The sequence below is a fragment of the Eschrichtius robustus genome, unplaced genomic scaffold (assembly GCF_028021215.1).
Source record: "Eschrichtius robustus isolate mEscRob2 unplaced genomic scaffold, mEscRob2.pri scaffold_26, whole genome shotgun sequence".
Lineage (NCBI taxonomy): Eukaryota > Metazoa > Chordata > Mammalia > Artiodactyla > Eschrichtiidae > Eschrichtius > Eschrichtius robustus.
This window is the reverse complement of record NW_027175249.1, coordinates 11620477-11637127: the sequence shown is the minus strand read 5'-3', so window position 1 is coordinate 11637127 and position 16651 is coordinate 11620477.

Here is a 16651-nt window from a genome sequence, read left to right as displayed (position 1 = left end):
GGCAGCATACATCTCTGTGGTTTCTAACAAGTCAAAAGAGACACAGACTACACACTGGTTGCTTCCCTCAATCAACTTCTCGAGGCAGGGTGTTTTGCGTCTAGTGAACGGCCTCACCAAGGAACGCCCTAGCCAAGCCTCTGGGCCCATGCCGCTTCAAAAGCCTGCAGTGCTACAGGAAAAACTGTGCTTTAGTTGCAATAGGAACGCAAGCCGTCTTTCTCCTGGAGGCGGGGTGACTTCAGGTAGGAGGTCCTGGATGGAAGGGGATGCCTCGTGTTTTTCTCTGTGCAGCTCAGACTAGGGACTGAGTGCGACTTCCACGTCCTGTTGGAACTTGCTAGAACGTGGCTCTTGAACCTGTGCGAGTGCTGTGAATCAAGATATCACAAGAAAGAGTGCAGGGTGTTGCCCATGACTCAGCAGACACAGAGGACCTCCGAGGGACCAATGGGCCTCGTTGTTGCTCAGCAGGCCTACAGGGCTGTGGAGGTACCCAGAGATCTTGGAATAAAATGATGCTCACCCGAGGGGCCTAGGAGTCCTGAAAAGGGTACTTCCTTTAAAGTAAAGCAGGACAGCGACTAAGAGCTCATGGAAATGAGCTCCATGCCTCCCTTTCTGCAGGGCTACTCAGGGCCTTACCTCGAGGCAAGGACTCACGTTGAGATTTCCTTGAGCTGTAGAGCATGGCACGATGAGTTCCACCCCGGCCACTGAAGCTCCGTGTGTAGCCAGAGAAAACTCATTTTCTTCCCAGACCCATGGCTACAGTGGGTCGAGGCCTGCCAACAGCAGAGAATTTCAGGGAGCTTCACGGCAGCAAGAATGGAGGTTTCCAAAGAGAAAAGCAAGGCTAGTACCATCACGACCCCATTTCCATGTGCACAGGCAGCATACAAAACTCTGGTTTCTCACAAGACAAAAGAGACACAGCGTACCCACTAGTTCCTTCCCTGAATCAACTTCTCGAGGCACGGGGTTCTGCATCTAGTGAACGGCCTCAACCAAGGAACGCCCTAGTTAGGCCTCGGGGCCGGTGCCTCTTCCAAAGCCTGCAGTGCTAGAGGAAAAACTCTGCTTCAGCTGCAATACGAACGCAAGCCGATTTTCTCCTGGAGGCAGGGGGACTTCAGGTAGGAGGTCCTGGAAGGAAGGCGAAGCCTAGTGTTTTCCTCAGTGCAGCTCAGACTAGGGAATGTGTGCGATTTCCACAGCAAGTTGGAACTTGCCAAAACGGTGCTCGTCAACCTGTGCGAGTGCTGTTAAATCAAGATATCCTAAGAAAGACTGCAGTGTGCTGCCCATGACTCAGCAGACACAGAGGAACTCCGAGGGACATATGGGCCACGTTGTTGCTCAGCAGGCCTGCAGGAGTGTGGAGGATCTCAGTGATCTTGGAACGAAAATGATGCTCACCCGAGGGGCCTAGGAGTGCTGAAAAGTGTACTTCCTTTAAAATAAAGCAGAACAGCGACTAAGAGCTCATGGAAAGAGCTGCATGCCTCCCTTTCTGTCTGGCTACTCAGGGCCTTACCTCGAGGCAAGGACTCACGTTGAGATTCCCTTTAGCTCTAGAGCATGGCAAGATGAGTCCCACCCCGGATAATGAAGCACCCTGTGTAGCCAGAGAAAACTCATTTTCTTCCCAGACCAATGCCTACAGTAGCCAGGGTCCTGTCAACAGCAGAGAATTCAGGGAGCTTCACGGCAGCATGAATGGAGCTTTCAAAATGGATAAGCAAGTCTACTACCGACATGCCCCCATTTCCATAGGCACAAACAGCATACATCCCTGTGGTTTCACACAACTCAAAAGAGACACAGAGTACACACTGGTTCCTTCCCTGAATCAAATTCTCGTGGCAGGGGGTTCTGCATCTAGTGAACCGCCTCAACCAAGGAACGCCCTAGCTAGGCCTCTGGGCTCGTGCCTATTCAAAAGCTTGCAGTGCTATAGGAAAAACTGTGCTTTAGCTGCAATAGGAAGCAAGGCGTCTTTCTCCTGGAGGCAGGGTGACTTCAGGTAGGAGTTCCTGGAAGGAAGGGGAAGCCTAGTGTTTTTCTCAGTGCAGCTCAGACTAGGGAATGTGTGCGACTTCCACAGCAAGTTGGAACTTGCCAAAACGGTGCTCGTGAACCTGTGCGAGTGCTGTGAAACCAAGATATCCCAAGAAAGAGTGCAGTGTGTTGCCCATGACTCAGCAGACACAGAGGACCTCCGAGGGACCTATGGGCCTCGTTGTTGCTCAGCAAGCCAACAGGGGTGTGGAGGTACTCAGTGATCTTGGCGCTAAAATGAGGCTGCCCCGAGGGTCCTAGGAGTGCTGAAAAGGCTACTTCCTTTAATATAAAGTAGAACAGCGACTAAGAGCTCATGGAAAGAGCCGCATGCCTCCCTTTCTGCATGGCTACTCAGGGCCTTACCTCGAGGCAAGGACTGACGTTGAGATTCCTTATAGCTCTAGAGCATGGCAAGATGAGTCCCAGCCCTGGGTATGAAGCACACTGTGTAGCCAGAGAAAACTCATTTCCTTCCCAGACCAATGCCTACAATAGCCAGGGGCCTGTCCACAGCAGAGAATTTCAGGGAGCTTCACGGCAGCAAGAATGGAGGTTTCCAAATGGGAAACAAGGCTATTAGCAGCATACCCCCATTTCCGTGGGCACAGGCAGCATACATCTCTGGGGTTTCTAACAAGTCAAAAGAGACACAGAGTACACACTGGTTGCTTCCCTCAATCAACTTCTCGAGGCAGGGTGTTCTACCTCTAGTGAACGGCCTCACCAAGGAAAGCCCTAGCTAGGCCTCTGGGCCCTTGCCTATTCAAAAGCCTGCAGTGCTACAGGAGAAACTGTGCTTCAGTTGCAATAGGAACGCAGCCGTCTTTCTCCTGGAGGCAGGGTGACTTCAGGTAGGAGGTCCTGGATGGAAGGAGAAGCCTAGTGTTTTTCTCTGTGCAGCTCAGACTAGGGAATGAGTGTGACTTCCACGGCATGTTGGACCTTGCTTGAACGGTGCTCGTCAATCTGTGCGATTGCTGGCTAAATCCAGATGTCCCAATAAGAGTGCACTGTGTAGCCCTTCACTCGGCATACACACTGTGAGTCGGAAAGCTCCGGGCCTGGATATTGCTTAGAATGGCCAGGTGAGACTGAGGGTACTCGGTGTTCTTGCAGGGAAGAAGTTTACCAGACGAGGCACCTAGGTGTCCTAAAAAGCCTACTGGCGTCCAAATGCCGCAGAGCAGCGACTACGGCCTCATGGAAACTGCTACACGCCTCTGCCTGTGCATAGCATTTCAGGGCCTTACCTCGAGGCAAGTTCTCACGTTGCTTGCCCTGTGAGCGACACAGCGTGTTAGGATGCTGCATTTCTCCTTGAATAGAGTGACTTCAGGAACGAGGTCCTCGATCAATCCTAAGCAGAGTGTTTCCTCAGAGCAGCTCAGACGAGGGCAATGTCGAAGACTTCCAGGGCACGTTGGACTGCCTAGAAATGTGGTTCTGATGCTGTTCGAGTGTTCTGGAAATGGAGCTCTCCTGAAGTAACGTATAGTGTGTGGTGTTGCCCGAGACTCGGCAGACACAGAGGGTCTCCGAGGGACGTATGGGACTCAATGCTGCTCAGCAGGCCCACAGGGTTGTGGAGGGAGTCAGTGATCTTGGAGGCAAAATGATGCTCACCCGAGAGACCTAGGAGTCCTGAAAAGGGTCCTTCCTTTAATATAAAGCAGAACCTCCACTAAGAGCTCATGGAAAGAGCTGCACGCCTCCCTTTCTGCAGGGCTACTCAGGGCCTTACCTCGAGGCAAGGACTCACGTTGAGATTCCCTTTGGCTCTAGAGCATGGCAAGGTGAGCCCCACCCCGGCCAGGGAAGCTCCGTGTGTAGCCAGAGAAAACTCATTTTCTTCCCACACCCATGCCTACAGTGGTCACGGGGCGGTCAACAGCAGAGAATTTCAGGGAGCTTCACGACAGCAAGCATGGAGCTTTCCAAATGGAAAGCAAGGCTAGTACCATCATGCCCCCATTTCCATGGGCAGAGGCAGCATACATCTCTGTGGTTTCTAACAAGTCAAAAGAGACACAGACTACACACTGGTTGCTTCCCTCAATCAACTTCTCGAGGCAGGGTGTTTTGCGTCTAGTGAACGGCCTCACCAAGGAACGCCCTAGCCAAGCCTCTGGGCCCATGCCGCTTCAAAAGCCTGCAGTGCTACAGGAAAAACTGTGCTTTAGTTGCAATAGGAACGCAAGCCGTCTTTCTCCTGGAGGCGGGGTGACTTCAGGTAGGAGGTCCTGGATGGAAGGGGATGCCTCGTGTTTTTCTCTGTGCAGCTCAGACTAGGGACTGAGTGCGACTTCCACGTCCTGTTGGAACTTGCTAGAACGTGGCTCTTGAACCTGTGCGAGTGCTGTGAATCAAGATATCACAAGAAAGAGTGCAGGGTGTTGCCCATGACTCAGCAGACACAGAGGACCTCCGAGGGACCAATGGGCCTCGTTGTTGCTCAGCAGGCCTACAGGGCTGTGGAGGTACCCAGAGATCTTGGAATAAAATGATGCTCACCCGAGGGGCCTAGGAGTCCTGAAAAGGGTACTTCCTTTAAAGTAAAGCAGGACAGCGACTAAGAGCTCATGGAAATGAGCTCCATGCCTCCCTTTCTGCAGGGCTACTCAGGGCCTTACCTCGAGGCAAGGACTCACGTTGAGATTTCCTTGAGCTGTAGAGCATGGCACGATGAGTTCCACCCCGGCCACTGAAGCTCCGTGTGTAGCCAGAGAAAACTCATTTTCTTCCCAGACCCATGGCTACAGTGGGTCGAGGCCTGCCAACAGCAGAGAATTTCAGGGAGCTTCACGGCAGCAAGAATGGAGGTTTCCAAAGAGAAAAGCAAGGCTAGTACCATCACGACCCCATTTCCATGTGCACAGGCAGCATACAAAACTCTGGTTTCTCACAAGACAAAAGAGACACAGCGTACCCACTAGTTCCTTCCCTGAATCAACTTCTCGAGGCACGGGGTTCTGCATCTAGTGAACGGCCTCAACCAAGGAACGCCCTAGTTAGGCCTCGGGGCCGGTGCCTCTTCCAAAGCCTGCAGTGCTAGAGGAAAAACTCTGCTTCAGCTGCAATACGAACGCAAGCCGATTTTCTCCTGGAGGCAGGGGGACTTCAGGTAGGAGGTCCTGGAAGGAAGGCGAAGCCTAGTGTTTTCCTCAGTGCAGCTCAGACTAGGGAATGTGTGCGATTTCCACAGCAAGTTGGAACTTGCCAAAACGGTGCTCGTCAACCTGTGCGAGTGCTGTTAAATCAAGATATCCTAAGAAAGACTGCAGTGTGCTGCCCATGACTCAGCAGACACAGAGGAACTCCGAGGGACATATGGGCCACGTTGTTGCTCAGCAGGCCTGCAGGAGTGTGGAGGATCTCAGTGATCTTGGAACGAAAATGATGCTCACCCGAGGGGCCTAGGAGTGCTGAAAAGTGTACTTCCTTTAAAATAAAGCAGAACAGCGACTAAGAGCTCATGGAAAGAGCTGCATGCCTCCCTTTCTGTCTGGCTACTCAGGGCCTTACCTCGAGGCAAGGACTCACGTTGAGATTCCCTTTAGCTCTAGAGCATGGCAAGATGAGTCCCACCCCGGATAATGAAGCACCCTGTGTAGCCAGAGAAAACTCATTTTCTTCCCAGACCAATGCCTACAGTAGCCAGGGTCCTGTCAACAGCAGAGAATTCAGGGAGCTTCACGGCAGCATGAATGGAGCTTTCAAAATGGATAAGCAAGTCTACTACCGACATGCCCCCATTTCCATAGGCACAAACAGCATACATCCCTGTGGTTTCACACAACTCAAAAGAGACACAGAGTACACACTGGTTCCTTCCCTGAATCAAATTCTCGTGGCAGGGGGTTCTGCATCTAGTGAACCGCCTCAACCAAGGAACGCCCTAGCTAGGCCTCTGGGCTCGTGCCTATTCAAAAGCTTGCAGTGCTATAGGAAAAACTGTGCTTTAGCTGCAATAGGAAGCAAGGCGTCTTTCTCCTGGAGGCAGGGTGACTTCAGGTAGGAGTTCCTGGAAGGAAGGGGAAGCCTAGTGTTTTTCTCAGTGCAGCTCAGACTAGGGAATGTGTGCGACTTCCACAGCAAGTTGGAACTTGCCAAAACGGTGCTCGTGAACCTGTGCGAGTGCTGTGAAACCAAGATATCCCAAGAAAGAGTGCAGTGTGTTGCCCATGACTCAGCAGACACAGAGGACCTCCGAGGGACCTATGGGCCTCGTTGTTGCTCAGCAAGCCAACAGGGGTGTGGAGGTACTCAGTGATCTTGGCGCTAAAATGAGGCTGCCCCGAGGGTCCTAGGAGTGCTGAAAAGGCTACTTCCTTTAATATAAAGTAGAACAGCGACTAAGAGCTCATGGAAAGAGCCGCATGCCTCCCTTTCTGCATGGCTACTCAGGGCCTTACCTCGAGGCAAGGACTGACGTTGAGATTCCTTATAGCTCTAGAGCATGGCAAGATGAGTCCCAGCCCTGGGTATGAAGCACACTGTGTAGCCAGAGAAAACTCATTTCCTTCCCAGACCAATGCCTACAATAGCCAGGGGCCTGTCCACAGCAGAGAATTTCAGGGAGCTTCACGGCAGCAAGAATGGAGGTTTCCAAATGGGAAACAAGGCTATTAGCAGCATACCCCCATTTCCGTGGGCACAGGCAGCATACATCTCTGGGGTTTCTAACAAGTCAAAAGAGACACAGAGTACACACTGGTTGCTTCCCTCAATCAACTTCTCGAGGCAGGGTGTTCTACCTCTAGTGAACGGCCTCACCAAGGAAAGCCCTAGCTAGGCCTCTGGGCCCTTGCCTATTCAAAAGCCTGCAGTGCTACAGGAGAAACTGTGCTTCAGTTGCAATAGGAACGCAGCCGTCTTTCTCCTGGAGGCAGGGTGACTTCAGGTAGGAGGTCCTGGATGGAAGGAGCAGCCTAGTGTTTTTCTCTGTGCAGCTCAGACTAGGGAATGAGTGTGACTTCCACGGCATGTTGGACCTTGCTTGAACGGTGCTCGTCAATCTGTGCGATTGCTGGCTAAATCCAGATGTCCCAATAAGAGTGCACTGTGTAGCCCTTCACTCGGCATACACACTGTGAGTCGGAAAGCTCCGGGCCTGGATATTGCTTAGAATGGCCAGGTGAGACTGAGGGTACTCGGTGTTCTTGCAGGGAAGAAGTTTACCAGACGAGGCACCTAGGTGTCCTAAAAAGCCTACTGGCGTCCAAATGCCGCAGAGCAGCGACTACGGCCTCATGGAAACTGCTACACGCCTCTGCCTGTGCATAGCATTTCAGGGCCTTACCTCGAGGCAAGTTCTCACGTTGCTTGCCCTGTGAGCGACACAGCGTGTTAGGATGCTGCATTTCTCCTTGAATAGAGTGACTTCAGGAACGAGGTCCTCGATCAATCCTAAGCAGAGTGTTTCCTCAGAGCAGCTCAGACGAGGGCAATGTCGAAGACTTCCAGGGCACGTTGGACTGCCTAGAAATGTGGTTCTGATGCTGTTCGAGTGTTCTGGAAATGGAGCTCTCCTGAAGTAACGTATAGTGTGTGGTGTTGCCCGAGACTCGGCAGACACAGAGGGTCTCCGAGGGACGTATGGGACTCAATGCTGCTCAGCAGGCCCACAGGGTTGTGGAGGGAGTCAGTGATCTTGGAGGCAAAATGATGCTCACCCGAGAGACCTAGGAGTCCTGAAAAGGGTCCTTCCTTTAATATAAAGCAGAACCTCCACTAAGAGCTCATGGAAAGAGCTGCACGCCTCCCTTTCTGCAGGGCTACTCAGGGCCTTACCTCGAGGCAAGGACTCACGTTGAGATTCCCTTTGGCTCTAGAGCATGGCAAGGTGAGCCCCACCCCGGCCAGGGAAGCTCCGTGTGTAGCCAGAGAAAACTCATTTTCTTCCCACACCCATGCCTACAGTGGTCACGGGGCGGTCAACAGCAGAGAATTTCAGGGAGCTTCACGACAGCAAGCATGGAGCTTTCCAAATGGAAAGCAAGGCTAGTACCATCATGCCCCCATTTCCATGGGCAGAGGCAGCATACATCTCTGTGGTTTCTAACAAGTCAAAAGAGACACAGACTACACACTGGTTGCTTCCCTCAATCAACTTCTCGAGGCAGGGTGTTTTGCGTCTAGTGAACGGCCTCACCAAGGAACGCCCTAGCCAAGCCTCTGGGCCCATGCCGCTTCAAAAGCCTGCAGTGCTACAGGAAAAACTGTGCTTTAGTTGCAATAGGAACGCAAGCCGTCTTTCTCCTGGAGGCGGGGTGACTTCAGGTAGGAGGTCCTGGATGGAAGGGGATGCCTCGTGTTTTTCTCTGTGCAGCTCAGACTAGGGACTGAGTGCGACTTCCACGTCCTGTTGGAACTTGCTAGAACGTGGCTCTTGAACCTGTGCGAGTGCTGTGAATCAAGATATCACAAGAAAGAGTGCAGGGTGTTGCCCATGACTCAGCAGACACAGAGGACCTCCGAGGGACCAATGGGCCTCGTTGTTGCTCAGCAGGCCTACAGGGCTGTGGAGGTACCCAGAGATCTTGGAATAAAATGATGCTCACCCGAGGGGCCTAGGAGTCCTGAAAAGGGTACTTCCTTTAAAGTAAAGCAGGACAGCGACTAAGAGCTCATGGAAATGAGCTCCATGCCTCCCTTTCTGCAGGGCTACTCAGGGCCTTACCTCGAGGCAAGGACTCACGTTGAGATTTCCTTGAGCTGTAGAGCATGGCACGATGAGTTCCACCCCGGCCACTGAAGCTCCGTGTGTAGCCAGAGAAAACTCATTTTCTTCCCAGACCCATGGCTACAGTGGGTCGAGGCCTGTCAAGAGCAGAGAATTTCAGGGAGCTTCACGGCAGCAAGAATGGAGGTTTCCAAAGAGAAAAGCAAGGCTAGTACCATCACGACCCCATTTCCATGTGCACAGGCAGCATACAAAACTCTGGTTTCTCACAAGACAAAAGAGACACAGCGTACCCACTAGTTCCTTCCCTGAATCAACTTCTCGAGGCACGGGGTTCTGCATCTAGTGAACGGCCTCAACCAAGGAACGCCCTAGTTAGGCCTCGGGGCCGGTGCCTCTTCCAAAGCCTGCAGTGCTAGAGGAAAAACTCTGCTTCAGCTGCAATACGAACGCAAGCCGATTTTCTCCTGGAGGCAGGGGGACTTCAGGTAGGAGGTCCTGGAAGGAAGGCGAAGCCTAGTGTTTTCCTCAGTGCAGCTCAGACTAGGGAATGTGTGCGATTTCCACAGCAAGTTGGAACTTGCCAAAACGGTGCTCGTCAACCTGTGCGAGTGCTGTTAAATCAAGATATCCTAAGAAAGACTGCAGTGTGCTGCCCATGACTCAGCAGACACAGAGGAACTCCGAGGGACATATGGGCCACGTTGTTGCTCAGCAGGCCTGCAGGAGTGTGGAGGATCTCAGTGATCTTGGAACGAAAATGATGCTCACCCGAGGGGCCTAGGAGTGCTGAAAAGTGTACTTCCTTTAAAATAAAGCAGAACAGCGACTAAGAGCTCATGGAAAGAGCTGCATGCCTCCCTTTCTGTCTGGCTACTCAGGGCCTTACCTCGAGGCAAGGACTCACGTTGAGATTCCCTTTAGCTCTAGAGCATGGCAAGATGAGTCCCACCCCGGATAATGAAGCACCCTGTGTAGCCAGAGAAAACTCATTTTCTTCCCAGACCAATGCCTACAGTAGCCAGGGTCCTGTCAACAGCAGAGAATTCAGGGAGCTTCACGGCAGCATGAATGGAGCTTTCAAAATGGATAAGCAAGTCTACTACCGACATGCCCCCATTTCCATAGGCACAAACAGCATACATCCCTGTGGTTTCACACAACTCAAAAGAGACACAGAGTACACACTGGTTCCTTCCCTGAATCAAATTCTCGTGGCAGGGGGTTCTGCATCTAGTGAACCGCCTCAACCAAGGAACGCCCTAGCTAGGCCTCTGGGCTCGTGCCTATTCAAAAGCTTGCAGTGCTATAGGAAAAACTGTGCTTTAGCTGCAATAGGAAGCAAGGCGTCTTTCTCCTGGAGGCAGGGTGACTTCAGGTAGGAGTTCCTGGAAGGAAGGGGAAGCCTAGTGTTTTTCTCAGTGCAGCTCAGACTAGGGAATGTGTGCGACTTCCACAGCAAGTTGGAACTTGCCAAAACGGTGCTCGTGAACCTGTGCGAGTGCTGTGAAACCAAGATATCCCAAGAAAGAGTGCAGTGTGTTGCCCATGACTCAGCAGACACAGAGGACCTCCGAGGGACCTATGGGCCTCGTTGTTGCTCAGCAAGCCAACAGGGGTGTGGAGGTACTCAGTGATCTTGGCGCTAAAATGAGGCTGCCCCGAGGGTCCTAGGAGTGCTGAAAAGGCTACTTCCTTTAATATAAAGTAGAACAGCGACTAAGAGCTCATGGAAAGAGCCGCATGCCTCCCTTTCTGCATGGCTACTCAGGGCCTTACCTCGAGGCAAGGACTGACGTTGAGATTCCTTATAGCTCTAGAGCATGGCAAGATGAGTCCCAGCCCTGGGTATGAAGCACACTGTGTAGCCAGAGAAAACTCATTTCCTTCCCAGACCAATGCCTACAATAGCCAGGGGCCTGTCCACAGCAGAGAATTTCAGGGAGCTTCACGGCAGCAAGAATGGAGGTTTCCAAATGGGAAACAAGGCTATTAGCAGCATACCCCCATTTCCGTGGGCACAGGCAGCATACATCTCTGGGGTTTCTAACAAGTCAAAAGAGACACAGAGTACACACTGGTTGCTTCCCTCAATCAACTTCTCGAGGCAGGGTGTTCTACCTCTAGTGAACGGCCTCACCAAGGAAAGCCCTAGCTAGGCCTCTGGGCCCTTGCCTATTCAAAAGCCTGCAGTGCTACAGGAGAAACTGTGCTTCAGTTGCAATAGGAACGCAGCCGTCTTTCTCCTGGAGGCAGGGTGACTTCAGGTAGGAGGTCCTGGATGGAAGGAGCAGCCTAGTGTTTTTCTCTGTGCAGCTCAGACTAGGGAATGAGTGTGACTTCCACGGCATGTTGGACCTTGCTTGAACGGTGCTCGTCAATCTGTGCGATTGCTGGCTAAATCCAGATGTCCCAATAAGAGTGCACTGTGTAGCCCTTCACTCGGCATACACACTGTGAGTCGGAAAGCTCCGGGCCTGGATATTGCTTAGAATGGCCAGGTGAGACTGAGGGTACTCGGTGTTCTTGCAGGGAAGAAGTTTACCAGACGAGGCACCTAGGTGTCCTAAAAAGCCTACTGGCGTCCAAATGCCGCAGAGCAGCGACTACGGCCTCATGGAAACTGCTACACGCCTCTGCCTGTGCATAGCATTTCAGGGCCTTACCTCGAGGCAAGTTCTCACGTTGCTTGCCCTGTGAGCGACACAGCGTGTTAGGATGCTGCATTTCTCCTTGAATAGAGTGACTTCAGGAACGAGGTCCTCGATCAATCCTAAGCAGAGTGTTTCCTCAGAGCAGCTCAGACGAGGGCAATGTCGAAGACTTCCAGGGCACGTTGGACTGCCTAGAAATGTGGTTCTGATGCTGTTCGAGTGTTCTGGAAATGGAGCTCTCCTGAAGTAACGTATAGTGTGTGGTGTTGCCCGAGACTCGGCAGACACAGAGGGTCTCCGAGGGACGTATGGGACTCAATGCTGCTCAGCAGGCCCACAGGGTTGTGGAGGGAGTCAGTGATCTTGGAGGCAAAATGATGCTCACCCGAGAGACCTAGGAGTCCTGAAAAGGGTCCTTCCTTTAATATAAAGCAGAACCTCCACTAAGAGCTCATGGAAAGAGCTGCACGCCTCCCTTTCTGCAGGGCTACTCAGGGCCTTACCTCGAGGCAAGGACTCACGTTGAGATTCCCTTTGGCTCTAGAGCATGGCAAGGTGAGCCCCACCCCGGCCAGGGAAGCTCCGTGTGTAGCCAGAGAAAACTCATTTTCTTCCCACACCCATGCCTACAGTGGTCACGGGGCGGTCAACAGCAGAGAATTTCAGGGAGCTTCACGACAGCAAGCATGGAGCTTTCCAAATGGAAAGCAAGGCTAGTACCATCATGCCCCCATTTCCATGGGCAGAGGCAGCATACATCTCTGTGGTTTCTAACAAGTCAAAAGAGACACAGACTACACACTGGTTGCTTCCCTCAATCAACTTCTCGAGGCAGGGTGTTTTGCGTCTAGTGAACGGCCTCACCAAGGAACGCCCTAGCCAAGCCTCTGGGCCCATGCCGCTTCAAAAGCCTGCAGTGCTACAGGAAAAACTGTGCTTTAGTTGCAATAGGAACGCAAGCCGTCTTTCTCCTGGAGGCGGGGTGACTTCAGGTAGGAGGTCCTGGATGGAAGGGGATGCCTCGTGTTTTTCTCTGTGCAGCTCAGACTAGGGACTGAGTGCGACTTCCACGTCCTGTTGGAACTTGCTAGAACGTGGCTCTTGAACCTGTGCGAGTGCTGTGAATCAAGATATCACAAGAAAGAGTGCAGGGTGTTGCCCATGACTCAGCAGACACAGAGGACCTCCGAGGGACCAATGGGCCTCGTTGTTGCTCAGCAGGCCTACAGGGCTGTGGAGGTACCCAGAGATCTTGGAATAAAATGATGCTCACCCGAGGGGCCTAGGAGTCCTGAAAAGGGTACTTCCTTTAAAGTAAAGCAGGACAGCGACTAAGAGCTCATGGAAATGAGCTCCATGCCTCCCTTTCTGCAGGGCTACTCAGGGCCTTACCTCGAGGCAAGGACTCACGTTGAGATTTCCTTGAGCTGTAGAGCATGGCACGATGAGTTCCACCCCGGCCACTGAAGCTCCGTGTGTAGCCAGAGAAAACTCATTTTCTTCCCAGACCCATGGCTACAGTGGGTCGAGGCCTGCCAACAGCAGAGAATTTCAGGGAGCTTCACGGCAGCAAGAATGGAGGTTTCCAAAGAGAAAAGCAAGGCTAGTACCATCACGACCCCATTTCCATGTGCACAGGCAGCATACAAAACTCTGGTTTCTCACAAGACAAAAGAGACACAGCGTACCCACTAGTTCCTTCCCTGAATCAACTTCTCGAGGCACGGGGTTCTGCATCTAGTGAACGGCCTCAACCAAGGAACGCCCTAGTTAGGCCTCGGGGCCGGTGCCTCTTCCAAAGCCTGCAGTGCTAGAGGAAAAACTCTGCTTCAGCTGCAATACGGACGCAAGCCGATTTTCTCCTGGAGGCAGGGGGACTTCAGGTAGGAGGTCCTGGAAGGAAGGCGAAGCCTAGTGTTTTCCTCAGTGCAGCTCAGACTAGGGAATGTGTGCGATTTCCACAGCAAGTTGGAACTTGCCAAAACGGTGCTCGTCAACCTGTGCGAGTGCTGTTAAATCAAGATATCCTAAGAAAGACTGCAGTGTGCTGCCCATGACTCAGCAGACACAGAGGAACTCCGAGGGACATATGGGCCACGTTGTTGCTCAGCAGGCCTGCAGGAGTGTGGAGGATCTCAGTGATCTTGGAACGAAAATGATGCTCACCCGAGGGGCCTAGGAGTGCTGAAAAGTGTACTTCCTTTAAAATAAAGCAGAACAGCGACTAAGAGCTCATGGAAAGAGCTGCATGCCTCCCTTTCTGTCTGGCTACTCAGGGCCTTACCTCGAGGCAAGGACTCACGTTGAGATTCCCTTTAGCTCTAGAGCATGGCAAGATGAGTCCCACCCCGGATAATGAAGCACCCTGTGTAGCCAGAGAAAACTCATTTTCTTCCCAGACCAATGCCTACAGTAGCCAGGGTCCTGTCAACAGCAGAGAATTCAGGGAGCTTCACGGCAGCATGAATGGAGCTTTCAAAATGGATAAGCAAGTCTACTACCGACATGCCCCCATTTCCATAGGCACAAACAGCATACATCCCTGTGGTTTCACACAACTCAAAAGAGACACAGAGTACACACTGGTTCCTTCCCTGAATCAAATTCTCGTGGCAGGGGGTTCTGCATCTAGTGAACCGCCTCAACCAAGGAACGCCCTAGCTAGGCCTCTGGGCTCGTGCCTATTCAAAAGCTTGCAGTGCTATAGGAAAAACTGTGCTTTAGCTGCAATAGGAAGCAAGGCGTCTTTCTCCTGGAGGCAGGGTGACTTCAGGTAGGAGTTCCTGGAAGGAAGGGGAAGCCTAGTGTTTTTCTCAGTGCAGCTCAGACTAGGGAATGTGTGCGACTTCCACAGCAAGTTGGAACTTGCCAAAACGGTGCTCGTGAACCTGTGCGAGTGCTGTGAAACCAAGATATCCCAAGAAAGAGTGCAGTGTGTTGCCCATGACTCAGCAGACACAGAGGACCTCCGAGGGACCTATGGGCCTCGTTGTTGCTCAGCAAGCCAACAGGGGTGTGGAGGTACTCAGTGATCTTGGCGCTAAAATGAGGCTGCCCCGAGGGTCCTAGGAGTGCTGAAAAGGCTACTTCCTTTAATATAAAGTAGAACAGCGACTAAGAGCTCATGGAAAGAGCCGCATGCCTCCCTTTCTGCATGGCTACTCAGGGCCTTACCTCGAGGCAAGGACTGACGTTGAGATTCCTTATAGCTCTAGAGCATGGCAAGATGAGTCCCAGCCCTGGGTATGAAGCACACTGTGTAGCCAGAGAAAACTCATTTCCTTCCCAGACCAATGCCTACAATAGCCAGGGGCCTGTCCACAGCAGAGAATTTCAGGGAGCTTCACGGCAGCAAGAATGGAGGTTTCCAAATGGGAAACAAGGCTATTAGCAGCATACCCCCATTTCCGTGGGCACAGGCAGCATACATCTCTGGGGTTTCTAACAAGTCAAAAGAGACACAGAGTACACACTGGTTGCTTCCCTCAATCAACTTCTCGAGGCAGGGTGTTCTACCTCTAGTGAACGGCCTCACCAAGGAAAGCCCTAGCTAGGCCTCTGGGCCCTTGCCTATTCAAAAGCCTGCAGTGCTACAGGAGAAACTGTGCTTCAGTTGCAATAGGAACGCAGCCGTCTTTCTCCTGGAGGCAGGGTGACTTCAGGTAGGAGGTCCTGGATGGAAGGAGAAGCCTAGTGTTTTTCTCTGTGCAGCTCAGACTAGGGAATGAGTGTGACTTCCACGGCATGTTGGACCTTGCTTGAACGGTGCTCGTCAATCTGTGCGATTGCTGGCTAAATCCAGATGTCCCAATAAGAGTGCACTGTGTAGCCCTTCACTCGGCATACACACTGTGAGTCGGAAAGCTCCGGGCCTGGATATTGCTTAGAATGGCCAGGTGAGACTGAGGGTACTCGGTGTTCTTGCAGGGAAGAAGTTTACCAGACGAGGCACCTAGGTGTCCTAAAAAGCCTACTGGCGTCCAAATGCCGCAGAGCAGCGACTACGGCCTCATGGAAACTGCTACACGCCTCTGCCTGTGCATAGCATTTCAGGGCCTTACCTCGAGGCAAGTTCTCACGTTGCTTGCCCTGTGAGCGACACAGCGTGTTAGGATGCTGCATTTCTCCTTGAATAGAGTGACTTCAGGAACGAGGTCCTCGATCAATCCTAAGCAGAGTGTTTCCTCAGAGCAGCTCAGACGAGGGCAATGTCGAAGACTTCCAGGGCACGTTGGACTGCCTAGAAATGTGGTTCTGATGCTGTTCGAGTGTTCTGGAAATGGAGCTCTCCTGAAGTAACGTATAGTGTGTGGTGTTGCCCGAGACTCGGCAGACACAGAGGGTCTCCGAGGGACGTATGGGACTCAATGCTGCTCAGCAGGCCCACAGGGTTGTGGAGGGAGTCAGTGATCTTGGAGGCAAAATGATGCTCACCCGAGAGACCTAGGAGTCCTGAAAAGGGTCCTTCCTTTAATATAAAGCAGAACCTCCACTAAGAGCTCATGGAAAGAGCTGCACGCCTCCCTTTCTGCAGGGCTACTCAGGGCCTTACCTCGAGGCAAGGACTCACGTTGAGATTCCCTTTGGCTCTAGAGCATGGCAAGGTGAGCCCCACCCCGGCCAGGGAAGCTCCGTGTGTAGCCAGAGAAAACTCATTTTCTTCCCACACCCATGCCTACAGTGGTCACGGGGCGGTCAACAGCAGAGAATTTCAGGGAGCTTCACGACAGCAAGCATGGAGCTTTCCAAATGGAAAGCAAGGCTAGTACCATCATGCCCCCATTTCCATGGGCAGAGGCAGCATACATCTCTGTGGTTTCTAACAAGTCAAAAGAGACACAGACTACACACTGGTTGCTTCCCTCAATCAACTTCTCGAGGCAGGGTGTTTTGCGTCTAGTGAACGGCCTCACCAAGGAACGCCCTAGCCAAGCCTCTGGGCCCATGCCGCTTCAAAAGCCTGCAGTGCTACAGGAAAAACTGTGCTTTAGTTGCAATAGGAACGCAAGCCGTCTTTCTCCTGGAGGCGGGGTGACTTCAGGTAGGAGGTCCTGGATGGAAGGGGATGCCTCGTGTTTTTCTCTGTGCAGCTCAGACTAGGGACTGAGTGCGACTTCCACGTCCTGTTGGAACTTGCTAGAACGTGGCTCTTGAACCTGTGCGAGTGCTGTGAATCAAGATATCACAAGAAAGAGTGCAGGGTGTTGCCCATGACTCAGCAGACACAGAGGACCTCCGAGGGACCAATGGG